Source organism: Triticum aestivum, chromosome 2B (assembly GCF_018294505.1).
Source record: "Triticum aestivum cultivar Chinese Spring chromosome 2B, IWGSC CS RefSeq v2.1, whole genome shotgun sequence".
Classification (NCBI taxonomy): domain Eukaryota; kingdom Viridiplantae; phylum Streptophyta; class Magnoliopsida; order Poales; family Poaceae; genus Triticum; species Triticum aestivum.
The window spans coordinates 52,042,843-52,067,647 of NC_057798.1; positions in this window are offsets into that span (position 1 = coordinate 52,042,843).

Consider the following 24,805-nt stretch of genomic DNA (forward strand, 5'->3'; position numbering starts at 1 on the left):
TGGACCTAGAAGATTTTACTACTGCTTGTAAACTCCCGCAGTTGGGAAGTGTTAATGAACCTTGTAAATCTGAATATAAAGACTTTCTTGCTAGTATCACCGTGGGAGAATCTAGAGAAATAGCACAAGCTACCATAGGGAGCATTCATTTTCCTGCTATACATTATTTTTCTCTCTTCATAGGTAGTTGCATTAACGGTAAAGATGAAGCATGTCACATGTGTGTTCCTGATCTTTGTGTTCTCAAGAGTGCTGTATTAGGTGATAAACAATACAACTTGGAGGCAATTGTTGCACGTAGCACTACAAAAAAAAAGACACATCCGTGACATTTTGGGCCGAACGAATTTTTTTTCTGTCATACATATGACACTTCTATGATGATAATTGTGACAAAACCCAGTATCATCATAGATGTGGTGGGATCCTACTTCTATGACAAAAAATCATGACAGAAAATGGGCTTTTCGTCCTGGGCGGGCCGGAGACGCAACTGCATGACATTCTTTGGGACGTCCATGACGGAAAAAACCATGGTAGAAGTGAGGGCGAGGAAAATTTCAGCGAGTTCCCGGTTAAAGGAAATATGCCCTAGAGGCAATAATAAAGTTATTATTTATTTCCTTATTTCATGATAAATGTTTATTATTCATGCTAGAATTGTATTAACCGGAAACATAATACATGTGTGAATACATAGACAAACATAGTGTCACTAGTATGCCTCTACTTGACTAGCTCGTGAATCAAAGATGGTTAAGTTTCCTAGCCATGGACAAAAGAGTTGTCATTGGATTAACGGGATCACATCATTAGGAGAATGATGTGATTGACTTGACCCATTCCGTTAGCTTAGCACACGATCGTTTAGTATGTTGTTACTGCTTTCTTCATGACTTATACATGTTCCTGTGACTATGAGATTATGCAACTCCTGTTTACCAGAGGAACACTTTGTGTGCTACCAAACGTCACAACATAACTGGGTGATTATAAAGGTGCTCTACAGGTGTCTCCGAATGTACATGTTGGGTTGGCGTATTTCGAGATTAGGTTTTGTCACTCCGATTGTCGGAGAGGTATCTCTGGGCCCTCTCGGTAATACACATCACTTAAGCCTTGCAAGCATTGCAACTAATGAGTTAGTTGTGGGATGATGTATTACGAAACGAGTAAAGAGACTTGTTGGTAACGGGATTGAACTAGGTATTGGATACCGACGATCGAATCTCGGGCAAGTAACATACCGATGACAAAGGGAACAACGTATGTTGTTATGCGGTTTGACCGATAAAGATCTTTGTAGAATATGTAGGAGCCAATATGAACATCCAGGTTCCACTATTGGTTATTGACCGGAAACAGTTCTAGGTCATGTCTACATAGTTCTCGAACCCGTAGGGTCCGCACACTTAACGTTACGATGACAGTTATATTATGAGTTTATGAGTTTTGATGTACCGAAGGAGTTCGGAGTCCCAGATGAGATCGGGGACATGATGAGGAGTCTCGAAATGGTCGAGATGTAAAGATCGATATATTGGACGATTATATTCGAACTTCGGAAAGGTTCCGAGTGATTCGGGTATTTTTCGGAGTACCGAAGAGTTACGGGAATTCGCCGGGAGAAGTATTGGGCCTTATTGGGCCATACGGGAAAGAGCGAGGGGCTGCCTAGGGCAGGCCGCACGCCCCCCTAGTCCTAGTCCGAATTGGACTAGGGGGAGGGGCCGCACCCCCTCCTTCCTTCCCTTCTCTCTTCCCTTTCCTTCTCTCCTACTCCTACTACATGGAAGGTCTCCTAGTTGGACTAGGAAAGGAGGGAATCCTACTCCCGGTGGGAGTAGGATTCCTCCCTGGCGCGCCCTCCCTTAGCCGGCCGCCCCCTCCCCCTTGCTCCTTTACATACGGGGGCACGGGGGCACCCCATGACACACAAGTTGATCTACGGATTGCTCCTTAGCCGTGTGCGGTGCCCCCCTCCACCATATTCCACCTCGGTCATATCGTCGCGGAGTTTAGGCGAAGCCCTGCGCCGGTAGAACATCATCACCGTCACCACGCCGTCGTGCTGACGGAACTCATCCCCGACGCTTTGCTGGATTGGAGCCCGGGGAACGTCATCGAGCTGAACGTGTGCTGAACACGGAGGTGCCGTACGTTCGGTGCTTGGATCGGTCGAGTCGTGAAGACGTACGACTACATCAACCGCGTTGTGATAACGCTTCCGCTTAACGGTCTATGAGGGTACATGGACAACACTCTTCTCTCTCGTTGCTATACCATCACCATGATCTTGCGTGTGCGTAGGAATTTTTTTGAGATTACTACGTTCCCCAACAGTGGCATCCGAGCCTAGGTTTTATGCGTTGATGTTATATGCACGAGTAGAACACTAGTGAGTTGTGGGCGATACAAGTCATACTGCTTGCCAGCATGTCATACTTTGGTTCAGCGGTATTGTTGGATGAAGCGGCCCGGACCGACATTACGCGTACGCTTACGCGAGACTGGTTCTACCGACGTGCTTTGCACACAGGTGGCTGGCAGGTGTCAGTTTCTCCAACTTTGGTTGAACCGAGTGTGGCTACGCCCGGTCCTTGCGAAGGTTAAAACAACACCAACTTGACAAACTATTGTTGTGGTTTTGATGCATAGGTAAGAACGGTTCTTGCTCAGCCCGTAGCAGCCACGTAAAATTTGCAACAACAAAGTAGAGGACGTCTAACTTGTTTTTGCAGGGCATGTTGTGATGTGATATGGTCAAGACGTGATGCTATATTTTATTGTATGAGATGATCATGTTTTGTAACCGAAGTTATCAGCAACTGGCAGGAGCCATATGGTTGTCGCTTTATTGTATGAAATGCAAACGCCCTGTAATTGCTTTACTTTATCACTAAGCGGTAGCGATAGTCGTAGAGGCAATAGATGGCGTAAACGACAACGATGCTATGATGGAGATCAAGGTGTCGCGCCGGTAACGATGGTGATCACGACGGTGCTTCGGAGATGGAGATCACAAGCACAAGATGATGATGGCCATATCATATCACTTATATTGATTGCATGTGATGTTTATCTTTTATGCATCTTATCTTGCTTTGATTGACGGTAGCATTTTAAGATGATCTCTCACTAATTCTCAAGAAGTGTTCTCCCTGAGTATGCACCGTTGCCAAAGTTCGTCGTGCCCAGACACCACGTGATGATCGGGTGTGATAAGCTCTACGTCCATCTACAACGGGTGTAAGCCAGTTTTGCACACGCAGAATACTCAGGTTAAACTTGACGAGCCTAGCATATGCAGATATGGCCTCGGAACACGGAGACCGAAAGGTCGAGCGTGAATCATATAGTAGATATGATCAACATAGTGATGTTCACCATTGAAAACTACTCCATCTCACGTGATGATCGGTTATGGTTTAGTTGATTTGGATCACGTGATCACTTAGATGACTAGAGAGATGTCTGTCTAAGTGGGAGTTCTTTAATAATATGATTAATTGAACTTAAATTTATCATGAACTTAGTCCTGGTAGTATTTTGCAAATTATGTTGTAGATCAATAGCTCGGGTTGTTGTTTTCATATGTTTATTTTGATATGTTCCTAGAGAAAATTGTGTTGAAAGATGTTAGTAGCAATGATGCGGATTGGATCCGTGATCTGAGGTTTATCCTCATTGTTGCACAGAAGAATTATGTCCTTAATGCACCGCTAGGTGACAGACCTATTGCAGGAGCAGATGCAGACGTTATGAATGTTTGGCTAGCTCAATATGATGACTACTTGATAGTTTTGTGCACCATGCTTTATGGCTTAGAATTGGGACTTCAAAAACGTTTTGAACATCATGGACCATGTGAGATGTTCCAGGAATTGAAGTTAATATTTCAAGCAAATACCCGAGTTGAGAGATATGAAGTCTCCAACAAGTTCTATTGCTAAAAGATGGAGGAGAATCGCTCAACTAGTGAGCATGTGCTCAGATTGTCTGGGTACTACAATCGCTTGAATCAGGTGGGAGTTAATCTTCCAGATAAGATAGTGATTGACAGAGTTCTCTAGTCACCATCACTAAGTTAGTAGAACTTTGTGATGAACTATAGTATGCAAGGGATGACGAAAACGATTCCCGAGCTCTTCGTGATGTTGAAATCGACGAAGGTAGAAATCAAGAAAGAGCATCAAGTGTTGATGATTGACAAGACCACTAGTTTCAAGAAAAGGGCAAAGGGATAGAAAGGGAACTTCAAGTAGAATGACAAGCTAGTTGTCACTCCCGCGAAGAGGCCCACAGCTGGACCAAAGCCTGAAACTGAGTGCTTACACTGCAAAGGAAATGGTCACTGGAAGCGGAAATGCCCTAAATATTTGGTGGATAAGAAGGATGGCAAAGTGAAAAAAGGTATATTTGATATACAGGTGTTTGATGTGTGCCTTACTAGTGTTTATAGTAGCCCCTGAGTATTTTGATACTTGTTCGGTTGCTAAGATTAGTAACTCGAAACAGGAGTTACATAATAAACAGAGACTAGTTGAGGGTGATGTGACGATGTGTATTGGAAGTGGTTCCAAGATTGATATGATCATCATCGCACACTCCCTATACCTTCGGGATTAGTGTTAAACCTAAATAAATGTTATTTGGCGTTTGCGTTGAACATGAATATGATTTGATCATGTTTATTGCGATACGGTTATTCATTTAAAGTCAAAGAATAATTGTTGTTCTGTTTACATGAATAAAACCTTCAATGGTCATACACCCAATGAAAATAGTTTTTTGGATCTCGATCGTAGTGATACACATATTCATAATATTGATGCCAAAAGATGCAAAGTTAATAATGATAGTGCAACTTGTTTGTGGCACTCCCGTTTGGGTCATATCGGTATAAAGCCCATGAAGAAACTCCATAAAGATGGATTTTCGGAATCACTTGATTATGAATTGTTTGATGCTTGCGAACCGTGCCTTTTGGGCAAGATGACTAAAACTGCGTTCTCCAGAACAATGGAACAAGCTACTGACTTATTGGAAATAATACATACCGATGTATGCGATCCAATGAGTGTTGATGCTCGTGGCAAGTATCGTTATTTTCTGACCTTCACAAGATGATTTGAGCAGATATGGGTATATCTACTTGATGAAACATAAGTCTGAAATAGTTGAAAGGCTCAAAGAATTTCAGAGTGAAGTGAAAAAATCATCATAACAAGAAAATAAAGTTTCTGCGATCTGATCGCGGAGACGAATATTTGAGTTACGAGTTTGGTCTTCAATTAAAACAATGTGGAATAGTTTCACAGCTCACGCCACCTGGAACACCACAACGTTATGGTGTGTCCGAACGTCATAATCGTACTTTACTAGATATGGTGCGATTTATGATGTCTCTTATCAGTTTACCACTATCGTTTTGGGGTTATGCATTAGAGACAGTTGCATTCACTTTAAATAGGGCACCATCGAAGTCCGTTGAGACGACGCCTTATGAACTGTGGTTTGGCAAGAAACCAAAGTTGTCATTTCTTAAATTTTGGGGCTGCGATGCTTATGTGAAAAAGTTTCAACCTGATAAGCTCGAACCCAAACCGGAGAAGTGCGTCTTCATAGAATACCCAAAGGTAACTATTGGGTACACCTTCTATCACATATCCGAAGCAAGTTATTCATTGCTAAAATGGATCCTTTCTAGAGAAGAAGTTTCTCTCGAAAGAAGTGAGTGGGAGGAAAGTAGAACTTGATGAGGTAACTGTACCTGCTCCCTTATTGGAAAGAAGTTCATCACAGAAATCTGTTCCTGTGACTACTACACCAATTAGTGAGGAAGTTAATGATGATGATCATGAAACTTCAGATTAAGTTACTACAGAACCTCGTAGGTCTTCCAGAGTAAGATCCGCACCAGAGTGGTACGGTAATCCTGTTCTAGAAGTTATATTACTAGACCATGACGAACCTACAAACTATGAAGAAGCGATGGTGAGCCCAGATTCCGCAAAATGGCTTGAGGCCATGAGATCTGAGATGAGATCCATGTATGAAAACAAAGTATGGACTTTGATTGACTTGCCCAATGATCAGCGAGACATTGAGATTAAATGGATCTTCAAGAGGAAGACAGACGCTGATAGTGTTACTATCTACAAAGCTAGAATTGTCGCAAAAGGTTTTCGACAAGTTCAAGGTGTTGACTACGATGAGAGTTTTTCACTCATATCTATGCTTAAGTCTGTCTGAATCATGTTAGCAATTGCCACATTTTATGAAATCTGGCAAATGGATAAACAAAACTGCATTCCTTAATGGTTTTCTTAAAGAAGAGTTGTATATGATGCAACCAGAAGGTTTTGTCAATCCTAAAGGTGCTAACAAATTGTGCAAGCTCCAGCGATCCATCTATGGACTGGTGCAAGCATCTCGGAGTTGGAATATACGCTTTGATGAGTTGATCAAAGCATATAGTTTTAATACAGACTTGCGGTGAAGCCTGTATTTACAAGAAAGTGAGTGGGAGCACTACAACATTTCTGATAAGTATATGTGAATGACATATTGTTGATCGGAAATAATGTAGAATTTTTCTGGAAAGCATAAAGGAGTGTTTGAAAGGAGTTTTTCAAAGAAAGACCTCGGTGAAGCTGCTTACACAGTGAGCATCAAGATCTATATAGATAGATCAAGACGCTTGATAAGATTTTTCAATGAGTACATACCTTGATAAATTTTTGAAATAGTTTAAAATGGAACAGTCAAAGAAAGAGTTCTTGCCTGTGTTGCAAGGCGTGAAGTTGAGTAAGACTCAAAACCCGACCATGGCAGAAAATAGAAAAGAATGAACAGTCATTCCCTATGCCTTAGTCATAGGTTCTATAAAGTATGCTATGCTGTGTACTAGACCCATTGTATACCTTGCTCTGAGTTTGGCAAAGGAATACAATTTTGATCTAAAAGTAGATCACTAGAACAGCGGTCAAGAATATCCTTAGTGAGGACTAAGGAGATGTTTCTCGATTATGGAGGTGATAAAAGAGCCAGTCGTAAAAAGTTACAACGATGCAAGCTTTTACACCAATCCAGATGACTCTAAGTCTCAATCTGGATACATATTGAAAGTGGGAGCAATTAGCTAGAGTAGCTCCATGCAGAGCATTGTGGACATAGAATATTTGCAAAATACATACGGCTCTGAATGTGACAGACCCGTTGACTAAACTTCTCTCATGAGCAAAACATGATCATACCTTAGTACTCTTTGGGTGTTAATCACATAGCCATGTGAACTAGATTTTTGACTCTAGTAAACCCTTTGGGCGTTGATCACATGACGATGTGAACTATGGGTATTAATCACATACAGATGTGAATATTGGTGTTAAATCACATGGTGATGTGAACTAGATTATTGACTCTAGTGCAAGTGGGAGACTGAAGGAAATATGCCCTAGAGGCAATAACAAAGTTATTATTTATTTCCTTATTTCATGATAAATGTTTATTATTCATGCTAGAATTGTATTAACTGGAAACATAATACATGTGTGAATACATAGACAAACATAGTGTCACTAGTATGCCTCTACTTGACTAGCTCGTGAATCAAAGATGGTTAAGTTTCCTAGCCATGGACAAAAGAGTTGTCATTTGATTAACGGGATCACATCATTAGGAGAATGATGTGATTGACTTGACCCATTCCGTTAGCTTAGCACACGATCGTTTAGTATGTTGCTACTGCTTTCTTCATGACTTATACATGTTCCTGTGACTATGAGATTATGCAACTCCCGTTTACCAGAGGAACACTTTGTGTGCTACCAAACGTCACAAAGTAACTGGGTGATTATAAAGGTGCTCTACAGGTCTCTCCGAAGGTACATGTTGGGTTGACGTATTTCGAGATTAGGTTTTGTCACTCCGATTGTCGGAGAGGTACCTCTGGGCCCTCTCGGTAATACACATCACTTAAGCCTTGCAAGCATTGCAACTAATGAGTTAGTTGTGGGATGATGTATTACAGAACGAGTAAAGAGACTTGCCAGTAACGAGATTGAACTAGGTATTGGATACTGACGATCGAATCTCGGGCAAGTAACATACCGATGACAAAGGGAACAACGTATGTTGTTATGCGGTTTGACCGATAAAGATCTTTGTAGAATATGTAGGAGCCAATATGAACATCCAGGTTCCACTATTGGTTATTGACCGGAAACAGTTCTAGGTCATGTCTACATAGTTCTCGAACCCGTAGGGTCCGCATGCTTAACGTTACAATGACAGTTATATTATGAGTTTATGAGTTTTGATGTACCGAAGGAGTTCAGAGTCCCGGATGAGATCGGGGACATGACGAGGAGTCTCGAAATGGTCGAGACGTAAAGATCTTTATATTGGACGACTATATTCGGACTTCGGAAAGGTTTCGAGTGATTCGGGTATTTTTCGGAGTACCGGAGAGTTACGGGAATTCGCCGGGAGAAGTATTGGGCCTTATTGGGCCATACGGGAAAGAGAGAGGGGCTGCCTAGGGCAGGCCGCGCGCCCCCCAAGGCCTAGTCTGAATTGGACAAGGGGGAGGGGCCGCACCCCCTCCTTCCTTCCCTTCTCTCTTCCCTTTCCTTCTCTCCTACTCCTACTACATGGAAGGTCTCCTAGTTGGACTAGGAAAGGAGGGAATCCTACTCCCAGTGGGAGTAGGATTCCTCCCTGGCGCGCCCTCCCTTAGCCGGCCGCCCCCCCTTGGTCCTTTATATATGGGGGCAGGGGGGCACCCCATGACACACAAGTTGATCTACGGATCATTCCTTAGCCGTGTGCGGTGCCCCCCTCCACCATATTCCACCTCGGTCATATCATCGCGGAGTTTAGGTGAAGCCCTGCGCCGGTAGAACATCATCACCATCACCACGCCGTCATGCTGACGGAACTCATCCCCGATGCTTTGCTGGATTGGAGCCCGGGGAACGTCATCGAGCTGAACGTGTGCTGAACACGGAGGTGCCGTACGTTCGGTGCTTGGATCGGTCGAGTCGTAAAGACGTACGGCTACATCAACCGCGTTGTGATAACGCTTCCGCTTAACGGTCTATGAGGGTACGTGGACAACACTCTCCTCTCTCGTTGCTTGTCGGGGAAACTGATCCACGAACACCTATGGGGATCGGCGGACCGAGCCCCTTTCGATTCGGTGAGGGTGGAGGTCGAGCAAAGAGCGGATCGAGGCGATACACACGAGCAGTTTACCCAGGTTCGGGCCGCACGGATGCATAAAACCCTACTCCTTCTTGCTAGATTGTATTGAATCCTTGCTCAGGAGCGATGTATGCTATCAGACTGAGCGTGGGAGTGTTTCTGGTGTTTCGCATGAGCCGAACCACCAATTAACCGGCCAACCCCCCTCCACGTTGCGCATGGGCCTCCTTTTATACTCTCAAGGGGTCACCGACAGGTGGCAATGTAGACGAGAGGGGTAGAAATGGAAAAAGAATGCGGTAGCTGCACCTACCGCTACTGTAGACACAGTGCACCCTACCTAACTCTGACGGCAGGGGACAAGGTCATTGAATGCCCGTCTAGGTTGCCTAAACAGTGCAAAAAGTGACCGTTAGGAGCGCCACCGTTCGCCACGATGGCCTCCTCTTCATCTCCGCTTGCCACCACGTACTCCTGGCTGCACAGGCCCCCGCCACGCGCCCCTGAGGAAGCCTCATGGCGACACGCGGGTGGGTGCGCTGGAGCGTGGGTACAGAGTGGCAGCGGGCCCCTGGCAAGTACCTTGTCGGGGTCGTCGTCTTGTCGAGTCCAGAAGCTTGTCGCTCACCGGACCTTGCCGGGATGTGCGGTGCATCGCAGCAAGTTTCTTGAAGTTCCGTGGTTGGCCTTCCCGGCAAGCTCCTCTTGCCGGGGCCTTGTCTCTTCCCGGCAAGATCCTCTTGCCGGGGCCTTATCTCTTCGTCTTGAATGCTTTGTTCTTGAATGGCTCCAAAGGAACCCTCGGAGGACTCTGGCGGTAGTCCGGCAAGCCTTGCCGCGCGGCGCTGCAACTGCCCGTGCACGAGTTCGGGATACTAGGGTACCCCTACTCTAGTACACCGACAGGAGCCCCCGGGCCTGGGCCATACACGGTGCCAAGCGCTGTTGGGCCAGGCCCAAAACAAGGCACGGGCACGCGCGGGCCTGGGGTATGCCGAATCTAAATCCGTATCCACCGCACCCCCCGCAACGGCACGCATCAATCACGGCGTCGTGGGGGGAGATCGTGGGTGGTTCTTTATTCGGAAAGAGCGCAACATCCGCCCCCTCCTCCTTATAAGCAGGGGAAACAGGGGTATTTCCCCTATCTTCGTCATTCGCTGCTGCAATCGCAGAAACCTCCGCCGCCCTCCTCCGCTTCCAAAGTCGAAAGAGAGCAGCGCTCCGCTCCCGTCGCCGCCGCCACTACCAGCACCGTCGATCTCCCCCACCGCCTCCGCCATGGCTCCGAAGCCCGGAAAGGGGAAGGCCGCGAAAGCTGTGAAGTCGACCGAAGCGCAGCGGCTTGAGGCGCTGCGGAAAGAGCGGGCCACCTTCCTCCCCGAGCTCTCCGCAAAGGATCCGAGGGAGTGGTACTATCTCTTCTGGTCGATGGAGACACGGGCGCATCCGCGCACAAAGGTACTCTCCGCCATCACCTCGCAAGAAGCTCCAGTTGGCGGGTACCCTTTCTTTGCTGTGTTCTTCTACTGCGGGCTCTGCCCGCCATTCTTTGATTTCTTCTGCGATATCATGAACACCTACGGGCTCCACCTCCTTGATTTTACCCCCAACGCCGTCTTGACCATGGCAGTTTTCGCCCATCTATGCGAAAACTTTGTGGGAGTCCACCCCAACGTAGCTCTCTTCCGCCATTTCTTCATGCCCCGTGTCGAGAGAGGGGAAACCCTTGCCGGGGGGATCGCCTGGATCTCGCGAGCCGGCAAGAAGGAGACCTATCTGGAGGGGGAGCTCCGCAGCAAGTGGGATGAGTGGAGAGCAAACTGGTGCTGGGTTGTAGAGGAGAACCCGCAGCCATTCACTGCCCTGCGCCAAGCCCCAGCAGTGCGAGGCAATGATTGGAGCACTCTGTCTGCGGACAATGACAAGCTGAAGATCGCCACCACCCGGATCTTGCGCCTCAGGCTTGCCGGGTTGACTGTAGGAGCTGTCGGTGCAGATTTCCTCCGCCGCCGCATCGCCCCTCTGCAGGCGAAGGGGAGACCCTCCTGGGAATTTGGAGGCCCGACAGACATCATGAGGTTGCGCCCAGGCCTCAACTTCAATTTCACCGTCATAGAATTGGACGGGATACTTAAGGAAATATTCAAGCACGACCCGCAGCATCCCAAGTGGTTCAGGTTGCCGGCAGGCGTTGTGCCTCTGTGTAACAACTCCTCGCGCGACCGCATCTGTGCAATGATGCCGTTGTGTGACTCGCACGGGATCGCTCCAACTTGGCAAGAGCCCGCCGGCGACGTCGTGCAGCAGTTCTTTGACAGCCTAGTGGAGGTGGCGGTCAATGCTGACGAGAAGAAGCTCCTCACCCGCGACACCACTGATCAAGAGATGGAGCGCATCGCCACCAGGGCGGAAGAGGAGGCGGCAGCCGCGCCCGCGGGTGAATTCGGGTTCACCGTGGAGGAAGCGGACGCGGCGTTGGCGATGAGTCTTGCCGAACGGGAGCAGCCCGAAGAGGAAAAAGAGCTCGCCGCGCCCGACACCGAGTCGAACGAGCCCGCCGAGGGTGCGAGCGGCCCGCCATCTCCGAGGAGCTTGCCGCGAGCAGGGCCCGCAGTGCAGCCCCCAGCGCAACCAAGAAGGCGCCTCCGCAGGGTCGGCGACGCAGCAGGGCGGCAAGTGGGCCAACAGCCGCAGCGTCGCGCGACGCACTCTACCGCGGCAAGTACGGTTGCCGCGGGAGCGCCTCCCGCCGCAGCGACAACTGGAGCGGGGCCGTCTCGGGCTAGCGCCGCAGTCCCCGCCAAGCGGCCAAGGGATCCCACCCCTCCACCTCGTCGCGCCGGAGGTGGGCCGAACTTCGACCTCTCCACGCTCAGCTCTGACGAGGAAGAGGAAGAAGAGTAAGATTCCCTTGTTGTTCTTGTAGTTCTTCAACTTGCCATTCCTGTCTTGCATCTGATCCGACCCACCCTGGACTCTCCCTTTTCAGGACTCTGGCCTAGCGGGCGGCGAAGAGGGCCAAGGCTCAGGTGGTGGTCATCGAGGACGAGCCCACTGCGACGACAGGAGGCGCGCCCGAGACCACCTTGCCGGATCCGGCCATCACTTCGCAGAGCAGCCCCCAGCGCAGCCCCCAGCGTAAGCATATGGTTTACTTTCTGCTTCTGGGTGCGCGTGGTTGCTCTTTTCCTTTGTTGACATCTGATCACTGGTTTGTTTGTGCAGGAGCAGAACAGCTTCATCAGGAGGGCGTGGCGATCACCTCCGACTCGTCGTCTGCTTCGACTACGCCGCCAAGGGTGGGCTCCCCGGCAAGGGAGCGTTCTCCGGCAAGGAGGCGATCTCCGGCAAGGGGGGAGTCTCTGGCAAGGGACAGCGCCAACGATCCCCCGGTGGTGGAGGTCATGACAGCAGATCCCAGCACAAGTAGTCCTTCTTGCCCGAAACTTTCCTTGTAGTCTTCTGCTGATTTTTCTTCTCGGATACTTGTTTGATTTCTCCTTCTTCTCCGGTCGTCAGACCCACCCTCCGCGGATCCGATGGAGACCGAGGCGGGCCGCGAGGAGGACGCGCGCGGCAATACTGATGATGCCGCGACCACCGAAGAAGGAGCCGGCGCTGATGTGCCCGCCGGCGAAGAGGCTGCCAAGGCTGCTGCCGAAGAAGCTGGCGGGGGATCTGGCGATCGCACTGACGGTCCTGAGGCCGCAGGAGCGCCAGGCGCTGCACCGACCGCCGATCCCTCCGCTGCTGCCGCGGCGGCAGACTCCGAGGAGTCCCAGCCCGGCGCCTATCTGAAGGCCGGCGAGGGCATCTTCATCAAGCTCCCCTGGGCATCAAGCTCCAGGGCGCCGGTGGAAGGAGAAGCTCTGGATGGGGAGGTGCTTGCCTCCGCCGGGTTGTCGATCGTCGACGCGCCAGGAAGCAGCAGCGGCGAGCCTGAGGAGGAGCGGCTGCTACGGAGGCTGCTGGCGCTCTACCGCACCCGCCAAGTCAAGTTGGAGTCCCGGGAAGCGCTTGTCGCGAGGGCGAGCATGGACATAGAGAAGCATGCGGAGGAGCTCCGGGGTCTTCGCCAAGAAACTCTCCGGGCCTTGGCGGAGGAGCGGGAGCAGCTTGCTGAGGAGCGGAAGGCCTTCCTCCTCGAGAAGGCTGAGGCTGAAGAGCAGCAGCGGCTCACCGGCGAGAAGCTGTACGCGCGGGAAGGCGAGCTGACTCAGCGGAAAGTGAACCTCGACAGCCACGAAGAGGAGCTTGCCGCGCGCGAACGGGCACTTGGCGGGACGCTCCAAGAGGCAAAGGATGCGGCTGCGGCTGCCGAGGCCGCCAAGAAGGAATTGGAGGCAAAGGTGGCGCAGCTAGAAGCTGATCTGAAAGTTGGTGGCGAAGAGCTTGCCGCGCTCAAGCTAGAGCGCGAGAAGGACGCCCTTGCCCACGGTGAGCTGCAGGGCCGACTCGCCGAGAGGGGCAAGGAACTGAGCGCCGCCAAGGATTCCAACACCGATCTGACGCTGAAGCTGGCCACCTTGATGGAGACGTTGGACAGCGCCAGGAAATGGGAGGCAGACTTGAAGAAAGACATCAAGGGCAATGATGCGCTGCTGGCGAGGGCCGCCGAAACCCAGAATCTCCTCAGAGATACCGTGGTGCTCTGGACGGAGGGCCTCGTGAACGTTGCTGCAGTCATTGAAGAGGAGCTGGTGCAGTTGGGGGTGGAAGGCTTCGGGTATTCCTCCGACGAGAACCTCCAACCCAGCGCCAAGCTCACTCTGTTCTTCAAAGGCGTGGCGGCGGCGCTCCAGCAACTCCGGGAACGGATCCCAAAGCAGTTGGTCGACGAGTCACGCTCGATTTGTGCCGGAGTTCTAGAGAAGGTGCTGGTGAAGGTGGCCTTCCGCAATCCGGGCCTCAACCTCACCAACGTCCTCAAGAGGCTGCCGGCGGACGCTGATCTTGACGCACTTAAGGCCCTCGTCGCACCCATTGTGGACAGGGTGAACGAGGTCAAAAGGGTTGACGGCGGTCGCGTAGATTAGGCCGTCCGTTTTCTTCTTTTCTTGTCGCTGCCAGTCATGTCATGGGAACACTTTATTAGAGGCGCGACAAGTTATTTTTGTAATATAACTCTATCTTAGGCAAAAAATTGATGTGTTACTTCCTTTACTCGACTCTTGGCTTTGTATGGTTCTGCCCTACGCTTTCTAGGGAAACTTGCCGGTGCAGGCACCCTTGCCGCGAGCGCCGAGTGCGGAACTTCAGCAGCCTGCTGGCGGGGTCGCTACCGACAAGCAACCTTGTCGCAACTAGTTGCAGCTCACTTAAGTTGTTGAGCGGACTCAAAACAAAGTAAGGGCGCAGCTAGCTACGAGTTGGTTCCTCCGCGCACAGGTTTTCCATACAAAGCACGGTCGTTCAAGGAAAATAACTCAAAAACTTAAAAAACTGATTGCTCAAACTTTAGCAACTTAGCTTTTCTGTCGTCTGCTTCCCGGCAAGGAGAAACTTTCTTGAACGGCCTGGTCCACACCATTATCTTCTCCTCCCCCCCGGTAAACCTTGTGGGCGAGGGAACCTTCCTTGTTTTGAGAAAGAAACAGAGAAATAAAGTAATGATATGGAGCCCTGGGCTCGTTATCACTTACCGGGGTCTGGTGCTGCACAAAGTGTCAGATAACATATGCGAAAAAGGATTATAGCATAAAAAAACTGACAAGATGTGCGGGGCACATGAACTTTACTGGTGCACGGGGTCTGCGCCCGGCTTTGTACAAAGGATTACATGCAACAGCGGCAAGACTTGTACAAAAGGTGGTTGCCGGAAAAGCTTCCGGCAACCGCGCCCTATGGGTAAAACTTACGAAGATGTTCTATGTTCCAGGAGTTACTCACCGGAACGCCATCTTCGGTCTCAAGGCGGACAGCGCCAGGCCTCGTGACTCGTCTTACCCGATAAGGGCCTTCCCACTTCGGCGTCAACTTGTTGAAATTCTTGGCGGATGGAACGCGCCAAAGAACAAGGTCGCCTTCCTCGAAGCTTCTGGCTTTAACTTTGCGGCTATGATAGCGGCGCAAAGCTTGCTGGTATCGAGCAGCTCGTACAACAGCCTGAAGACGATCTTCCTCAAGGAGCAGCGCGTCGTCTTGTCGCAGCTGCTCTTGCTCAAGCTCATCATAAGCGAGCACTCGAGGTGACCCGTATACGAGTTCCCTGGGGAGAACTGCCTCTGCTCCATAGACTAGAGCGAAAGGTGTCTGGCCAGTGGCTCGATTTGGTGTCGTTCTGATTGACCAAAGAACCACCGGCAGCTCCTCGATCCAGTTCTTTCCGCACTTGTGCAGCCTGTCGAAAGTTCTGGTCTTGAGCCCGCGCAGCACTTCAGCATTTGCCCTCTCTGCTTGACCGTTGCTTCTCGGATGAGCAACGGAAGCGAAGCAGACCTTGGCGCCAAGGTCTTGGACATACTGCATGAAGGTGCGGCTCGTGAATTGCGTGCCGTTGTCAGTGATGATCCTGTTAGGGATCCCAAAACGGCAAACAATCGACCTGAAGAACTTGACTGTTGACTGTGCTGTTACCTTCCTCACTGGCTGCACTTCCGGCCACTTTGTGAACTTGTCGATTGCGACGTACAAGTAATCAAAGCCCCCGACAGCTCGGGAGAAGGGGCCGAGGATATCGAGCCCCCAGACCGAAAATGGCCAGGATAAAGGGATTGTCTGGAGAGCTTGAGCTGGCTGGTGTATCTGTTTGGAGTGGAACTGGCACGCTTCACACTTGGTTACTTGTGCAGTTGCATCTTGGAGGGCTGTCGGCCAAAAGAAGCCTTGCCGGAAAGCCTTGCCGGCAAGTGCCCTTGCGCCTATGTGGTGGCCACATATGCCTCCATGTATCTCTGCCAACAGCTTTTGTCCCTCTTCCCGACGAATACACTTCAATTTCACACCGTTGAGTCTTCTTCTGTACAGTATGCTATCGACAAACTGGCACATACTTGACTGCCGGGCTACTCTTTCCGCTTCTTCTTGCTCTTCGGGAAGCTCTCCTGTCTGAAGGAAATGGACAATCTGCTGTGCCCATGCTGGAGCTTGTGGCTCGACAACAAGGACTAAAGGCGTATCTGCTGCTGCGGGAACATCCGCTTCTACGGCAAGGACTTGCGGCCCTGCCGGAGCTTGATGTTCCCCGGCAAGCTCGCCGGAGCAAAACTTGTCGGGAGCGTTTGCTTCGACGGAACAAACCATGAGGTTTGCCTGAGCAGACTGCCCCTCAGCATCCTTGGTGTTGATCTTGGGGACTTTCTTGGCGGCGGCTTCGAGGAGCTCTGTCGGAAAGTAGTCACCGGAAACCAACTTCCTCTTCTTGCTTTGTCTAGTTGATGGTGTTATGGATGGTTGAGTCAACTTGAGCACAAAGATCCCTGGTTCCACAGGTACTTTTAGTGCGGCGCACTTTGACAGGCCATCAGCAATGTCATTCTGAGCTCTTGGGATATGCTCCATTTGTAGGCCGTCAAAGTGCTCTTCTAGCTTCCTCACTTCATCAACATATGCTTCCATCAACGGACTCTGGTAATTCTTGTTCACTTGGCGGACGACAAGCTATGAGTCACCCCTGACAATGAGCTTCTTGATCCCAAGGTCTGCTGCGATTCTGAGACCGGCAAGCAATCCTTCATACTCTGCAGTATTGTTGGTTGCTTGCTCTTTGGGAAAGTGCATCTGGACTACGTACTCGAGGTGCTCTCTGGTGGGTGCGACAAGCAGCACGCCTGCACCGGCGCCTTGCAGCGAGAAGGCACCATCAAAGTACATCAGCCACTCCTTGCTCGTCTCTTTGACGGGGATGCTTGTCTTTGGAATTTCTTCGTCTGGGGTTGGCGTCCACTCTGCTATGAACTCTGCCAATGCTCTGCTTTGGATAGTTGAAGTGCTCTCAAACTTGAGGCCAAAGCTTGACAGTTCCAGCGCCCACTCGACAATCCTGCCTGTTGCTTCTGGATTTTGCAGTATCCTTTTCAGCGGAAAGCGAGTGACGACTGTGATCTCATGTGCTTGGAAGTAATGGCGCAGCTTTCTCGAGGCCATGAGGAGGCCGAAAAGCAACTTCTGCACTCCAGAGTACCTTGATTTGGCTCCCTGTAGAAGGGAACTGACAAAGTAAACTGTGCGCTGCACCATTTTCCTCTGCACCTCCTTGCATGCCTGCGCAGACTCAACTTTGTCGGGGCCAGAGCTTGTCGGAGAAGCCCCCTGCTTGTCGCTGGATTCACTTGCCGCGGTTGCTGGCTCATCGTCCGCCTCCCTCTCCGCTACTAATGCAGCACTAACCACTTGATTGGTTGCTGCCAGATATAGCAGCAACTTCTCTTGTGGCTTAGGTGCGACAAGTATTGGAGTGGAGGACAGGTACCTCTTCAAGTCCTGTAGCGCGGCCTCCGCTTCTGGAGTCCATTTCATCGGACCTGCCTTTTTCAATATTTTGAAAAACGGCAAGGCGTGCTCTGCGGACTTAGAGATAAATCTGCTGAGAGCAGCCACGCAACCGGCAAGCTTTCGTACATCCTTGACGCGCTTTGGTGCTTCGATTTGCTCAATGGCCTTGATCTTGTCGGGATTGGCTTCAATTCCCCGCTGAGACACGAAGAACCCGAGAAGCTTGCCGGAAGGGACTCCAAACACGCACTTCTCGGGGTTAAGCTTGAGGTTGATCTTGCACAGATTTGCAAATGTCTCGTCTAAATCTTGGATCAGGGTCGTCCTGTTCTTGCTCTTGACCACTATGTCATCCATGTAGGCTTCCACATTTCTGTGCATTTGCGGTTCAAAAGCATGGTGGACTACCCTTGCGAATGTTGAACCGGCATTCTTCAAACCGAAAGGCATCCGTACAAAGCAATACGTGCCACACGGGGTGATGAATGCGGTTTTCTCTTCATCCTCTTCTGCCATGAAGATCTGATGGTATCCTGAGTATGCATCAAGAAAGGAAAGCAAATCACATCCGGATGTGGAGACAACAATCTGGTCAATACGCGGCAAGGGAAATGGGTCTTTGGGACAAGCTTTATTAACATCAGTGAAGTCAATACAAAGCCTCCATTTCCCGTTAGCCTTGCGCACGACAACAGGATTGGCTAACCACGTGGGATGGAGCACTCCTCTGACAAGGCCTGCTGCTTCCAACTTCTTGATTTCTTCTGCGATGAATTCTTGGCGCTCCACTGCCTGCTTTCTGACTCTCTACTTGACAGGCCACGCATGAGGACAGACGGCGAGGTGGTGCTCAATCACTTTCCTGGGAACACCGGGGATATCAGACGGTTGCCACGCAAACACGTCGACATTCGCCCGCAGGAAAGCAACGAGCGCGCTTTCCTATTTGGGGTCAAGAGTGGCGCTGATGGTGAAGGTACCACCAGTGCCATCCTCCTTGGCGGACACCTTCTTAGTCTCAGGTGGAGCTGCCATTGCCTTCTTACACTTGCCGGTGGAGCTGGATGGTGCGTCCTCGACGGTAGCGCAGCACTCCGAAGAGGTGCGCTTGCCAGAGTAGGCATCAGAGCTCTTGCCGGACTTGGTCTTCTTCTTCCCTCTGGGAGCTTCAGCGGCAAGTGTCTTGCGCTCTGCTGCGGCTGCTGCTTCCCGGTAGATCTTGTCGGTGCAGATAAGGGCATCCTTCTTGTCGCCGGGGACAGAGATGACACTTATCGGGCCTGGCATCTTGAGCATGTTGTATGCATAGTGAGAGGCTGCCATAAACTTGGCGAGCGCTGGACGGCCAAGGATCCCATTGTAGGGCAATGGAAAATCGGCAACGTCAAATGTGACCCTCTCAGTTCTGAAATTCAGCTCGCTGCCAAATGTGACCGGCAGCGTGATCTTCCCCTTCGGCTTGCTCCTTCCCGGGTTGATTCCTTGGAATGTGCCGGTCTCTTCGAGCTCGCTGTCAGGGATCTGGAGTTTCTGAAGGACCGCGGAGGAGATCAGATTCAAGCCGCCCCGCCGTCAACTAGCATCTTCGTGACCTTGAGGTTGCGGATAGTTGGTGAAACCAACATCGGCAAGCACCCGACCGCAGTTACGCGATCAGGGTGATCCTCAATGTCGAAGATGATAAGCGTGCTGGACCATTTCAGAGGCTTGCGTGACTCTACGGGTGGTTCCGCTGCATTAACCTCCCACATCCACTGCTTGAGTTGGCGGTGCGAAGTATGCAGAGAAGAACCACCGTCAACGCACAGGACCTCTGTAGCTTTCTGAAATTCCTGCTCATCGGCCTCATCATCATCCACGTCTTCGTCATCGTCGTCATCTTCATCCTTGTCACGGCCGCGGGGAGGTCTGTCTCCTTGCCGCTGCTTGGCCTTGTCGCGGCGTCCTCCTCGGTCGGGACGTTTCTTGCCGGATCCACCAGTTCCTTCCTGGGCCTTCTCCTTGTCGCGCCGCTCGTACTCAGCTTTCTGTTGCTCAACAAGCTGTTCAACTTTCTTGCAGTTCTGGAGATCGTGACCCTTGGTGCGGTGAATCTTACAATACTGCTTGCCGGAGCTGTCCTGCTTGTCGGCGGCCGCCACAGGCTGGGCCTCCTTGTCGGAGCCACCAGCTTTAGCTTCCTTGGCGCCACCTCCGTTGCCGGTCTGCTCGACAGCTAGCACTTCCTTGCCCTTTTTCCTTCTGTTGTTCCACCTCCGGCCTTTCCTTGTCGGGGCGGCATCCTCACTGTCGGATCCTCCTGCTCCTGTACTCTCTCCGAGGAGCCTCCTCCCCTCTTCAGCGCGTGCACACTTGTCGGCCAGGGCGTAAAGCTCGCTGACGTCGCTGATCTTACACATCGCCATCTCCTCCCTCATCCTTCGGTTTCGCACGTTCTGATGGAACGCGCTGATGATCGCGGCGGGGTGGACGTCTAGGATGTTGTGCTGTACACGGCTGAATCTCTGAATGTACTTGCGCAGTGGCTCTCCTTCCTTCTGGGCGAGTAGATGAAGATCGCTCTCTTGGCCATGTGGCTTGTGGCCGCCTGTAAAGGCGCCGACAAACTGATGGCATAAATCCGCCCAAGAGGAGATGGAATTGTCCGGCAAGTGCATGAGCCAGGACCTGACGTTGGGCTTGAGTACCAGCGGGAAGTAGTTGGCAAGGATCTTGTCGTCCCGTCCCCCGGCAGCCTGCACCGCGATGGTGTAGATGCTGAGAAACTCCGACGGATGCGTCTTGCCGTCGTACTTCTCTGGTACGTCTGGTTTGAAATTCTTTGTGCTGGGCCACTGGACTTGCCGCAGCTCAGGGGTGAACGCAGGACAACCTACAGCGTACGGCAGATCGCCTGGTTCCCCTGGCGCATGCATGTCAACAGAGGGCCCAGCGCGCTTGTCGGATTGACGTCGCGCTTCTCTTTGGCGCTCGATGCGGGTTTGAGCGTCTTCTTGTTGTCGTTCATGGAGAACTTGACGCTGGTCGCGATGAGCTCGTGGGTCCGACGACGCGGTGGAGCCGCTGTCGGGGTGGACCCGGCGAGTCGGCGATTTTGGCCTTCGTAGTGGAGAGTGCATGGAAGTCGCACCTCCCCCGGTCTTGTTGCCATCGGCTCGCGTCCGGCTGTCCTGCCGCGGCAGCGAGGTGCTTGGTTGCCGCGCAGTGTCGCCGTTGGCGAAGCCGATGAGGCTCTGGATAGTGGCCCTCCATTTGTCGGTCTTGTCCGCCGTCGGAGGATAGTCTAGGAGCAGTTGAGCTCGCGCCAAGGCTTCTGCTGGAGTGGTGGGCGGCGGAGGTGAACGGTGCGAGGAGTGGGGCGTGCTCGGACTCCTAACCACGTTAGAAGGAGCAGTGCCCCGTCCAGGCAACCGTACTTCGCTCGAGCCAGCATGTTGACGTGCATGTTGGTCTTGATCGCCACGAGAACCACCAGCTTGATCTTGGCCCAGCGGACGTATGGCGCTGCGAACGCCATGACGCTGCTGGTCCCGCGCCTCCTGAGAGGGGCGCGGTGCACGCATGGACGCCGAGGTCTGTGCCGCCTTGTCCTTGGACTTGGCCGCACTGAGGGCTCCCTCGTCAATGCCCATTCTTCCGCCGGCGTCCACTCCACCACCCGTTTGCTCTGGAGGCGGTGAAAGCGACGCAGACGGAACAGCTGCCTCCGAATCCTTCTTCTTCGGTGGCATGTCGATGAAGACGATGAAGATTTAGCTCGCGTGCACGCCGGATCGGGTTCGCACAATCTCGACGCCCCCTACCTGGCGCGCCAAAGATGTCGGGGAAACTGATCCACGAACACCTATGGGGATCGGCGGACCGAGCCCCTTTCGATTCGGTGAGGGCGGAGGTCGAGCAAAGAGCGGATCGAGGCGGTACACACGAGCAGTTTACCCAGGTTCGGGCCGCACGGATGCGTAAAACCCTACTCCTGCTTGCTAGATTGTATTGAATCCTTGCTCAGGAGCGATGTATGCTATCAGACTGAGCGTGGGAGTGTTTCTGGTGTTACGCATGAGCCGAACCACCAATTAACCGGCCAACCCCCCTCCACGTTGCGCATGGGCCTCCTTTTATACTCTCAAGGGGTCACCGACAGGTGGCAACGTAGACGAGAGGGGTAGAAATGGAAAAAGAATGCGGTAGCTGCACCTACCGCTACTGTAGACACAGTGCACCCTACCTAACTCTGACGGCAGGGGACAAGGTCATTGATTGCCCATCTGGGTTGCCTAAACAGTGCAAAAAGTGACCGTTAGGAGTGCCACCGTTCGCCACGATGGCCTCCTCTTCATCTCCGCTTGCCACCGCGTACTCCTGGCTGCACAGGCCCCCGCCACGCGCCCCTGAGGAAGCCTCATGGCGACACGCGGGTGGGTGCGCTGGAGCGTGGGTACAGAGTGGCAGCGGGCCCCCGGCAAGTACCTTGTCGGGGTCGTCGTCTTGTTGAGTCCAGAAGCTTGTTGCTCACCGGACCTTGCCGGGACGTGCGGTGCATCGCGGCAAGTTTCTTGAAGTGCCGTGGTTGGCCTTCCCGGCAAGCTCCTCTTGCCGGGGCCTTGTCTCTTCCCGGCAAGATGCTCTTGCCGGGGCCTTGTCTCTTCGTCTTGAATGCTTTGTTCTTGAATGGCTCCAAAGGAACCCTCGGAGGACTCTGGCGGTCGTCCGGCAAGCCTTGCCGCGCGGCGCTGCAACTGCCCGTGCACGAGTTCGGGATACTAGGGTACCCCTACTCTAGTACACCGACATTGCTATACCATCACCATGATCTTGCATGCGCGTAGGAATTTTTTTAAATTACTACGTTCCCCAACAGCAGTTACGGTGGGAGGTCGGGGGCCGAGCGATGCGCGTTTCTCTCGTACACGTACGCGCGTGTGTGCGAGGCGTTGTCTTTAACTGAACCCGAGCGAGGCGTTGGGCTCTAACTGAACCCGAGCGATTGCACTGCAGGCTACGCGTTACTGAACCTGAGCGATCGATCGATGGCTGTTAACTGAACCTGATCGAGCATTTCCTTCGCTACTGCTGCTAACTGAAGCCGATCGATGCTGCCTCTAGATGAACAGTGAGTGTTGCGGGGGGAGGGGGGGTTTGGATGAACAATGAGCGGTGGGGGTGGATGAACAGGACCCCGTGGCGTTGCCTCTGGATGAATAGGACCCCGATCAATCGAGCTGGTTGGGGCTGGATGAACAGGACGACCCTGTGGAGGGCTGGATGAATAGTAGATGGCGGAGGGGTGGATGAACAGTAGCCCGTGCAGGGGTGGTTGAATAGGAGCCCGTGGAGAGGGGTGGTTGAACAGTAGCCGTTGGAGTAGCGCGTGGTGGAGGCTGGATGAACAGGAGCGCATGGATGAAAAGTCGTAGGTGGAGGCTGGAGGAGGTCGACGGTGGATGAACAATAGCCCGTGGAGGCTGGAGGAGGTCAACGGTGGAGATGAATAGTATCCCGTGGAGTCCCGTTTTGCGGTATGCCACACCCCTCCCGATGAATAGGACCCCCGTTTCGACCGTAGAGCTCCAACACAAGTCTGTTTCGTCCGTTTTGCGGTACGCCACGCCCCTCCTGATCAACAGGACCCCGTTGCGACCGTAGGAGGTCCAACACAAGTATGTTTCCTCCATTTTGCGGTACGCCAAACCCCTCCTGATGAACATGATCCTGTTTCGAACGTGGCCGGTCGAACACAAGGCCGTTTCCTCCATTCTGCGGTATGCCAGGCCTCGTTTCCATCGCCTGTTCCGTCCAAGCCGGTTGGCTCCCACGCGTTCCGTTGCCTCCCAATGAACACGACGCATTCTGTTGCCTCCCCATGAACACGACGCATTCTGTTGCCTCCCCATGAACAGGACGACGACACAGTTTCTCCGTTCCGACCCAGCCATGTACACGAGCCCTGGCCGTACGTATGCGCGAGTAGGCGTTTGAGACCCCGCCCGTATGTACATACGTGGCCGTATTTACTTTCTTGCACCCTGGCCGTTGTACGTATGTGTACATGCTACGTGCGCGCCTCTACTACAACATGTGCGCTCCTCTACTACAACACGTGCGCACCTCTACATTGACTAGTATGTACGTACACGTTCGCGACCAGGATGACAACGCTACGTACGCTTCGACCAGGTGGGTCCCGACTGTCAGGCAATTCCTTGCGTGCGAAGATGTAGCTGGTGGGTCGCAGCAGTCAGGGGGGCGAATCGTTTTTTTCCCGGACGCACTTCCTTGCGTGCGAAGATGTAGCTGGTGGGTCCCAGCAGTGAGGGGGTGAATCATTTTTTTTGCCTGTAATATGGACACACTTCCTTGCGTGCGAAGATGTAGCTGGTAGGTCCCAGCAGTCAGGGGGAAACATTTTTTTAACGAAATATGGTGGGTCCCCGATGTCAGGTGGAGGAATATTTATTTTGCGCGTAATAAGGAGGCACTTCCTTGCGGCTGCCGTGGACCAAGCTGTCAGCCTCTCTATGTACAGTACTCTTCCGATGGAAGTCGGTCATTGACCACGTTGACCACGCCTAGCCGAGAGCACCACGGCGGTGGACGACGGCGAGGCCAAGGAAGGGGACGACGTGGAGCCGGGGAAGACGCGGCAGTGGATGCCCACGCGGAGAGGAGTACACTACAAAAAAAGACACATCCGTGACATTTTGGGCTGAACGAATTTTTTTCTGTCATACATATGACACTTCTATGACGATAATTGTGACAAAACCCGGTATCATCATAGATGTTGTGGGCTCCTACTTCTATGACAAAAAATCATGACAGAAAATGGGCTTTTCATCCTGGGCGAGCCGAAGACGAAGCTGCATGACATTCTTTGGGCCGTCCATGACGGAAAAAACCATGGTAGAAGCGAGGGGGAGGAAAATTTTAGGGGGTTGCCGGTTACGGTGGGAGAGCGATGCGCGTTTCTCTTGTACAGGTATGTGTGTGTGTGCGAGGCGTTGGCTCTAACTGAACCCGAGCGAGGCGTTGGGCTCTAACTGTACCCGAGCGATTGCACTGCAGGCTACGCGTTACTGAACCCGAGCGATCGATCGATGGCTGTTAACTGAACCCGATGGAGCGATTCCTTTGCTACTGCTGCTAAATGAAGCCGATCAAT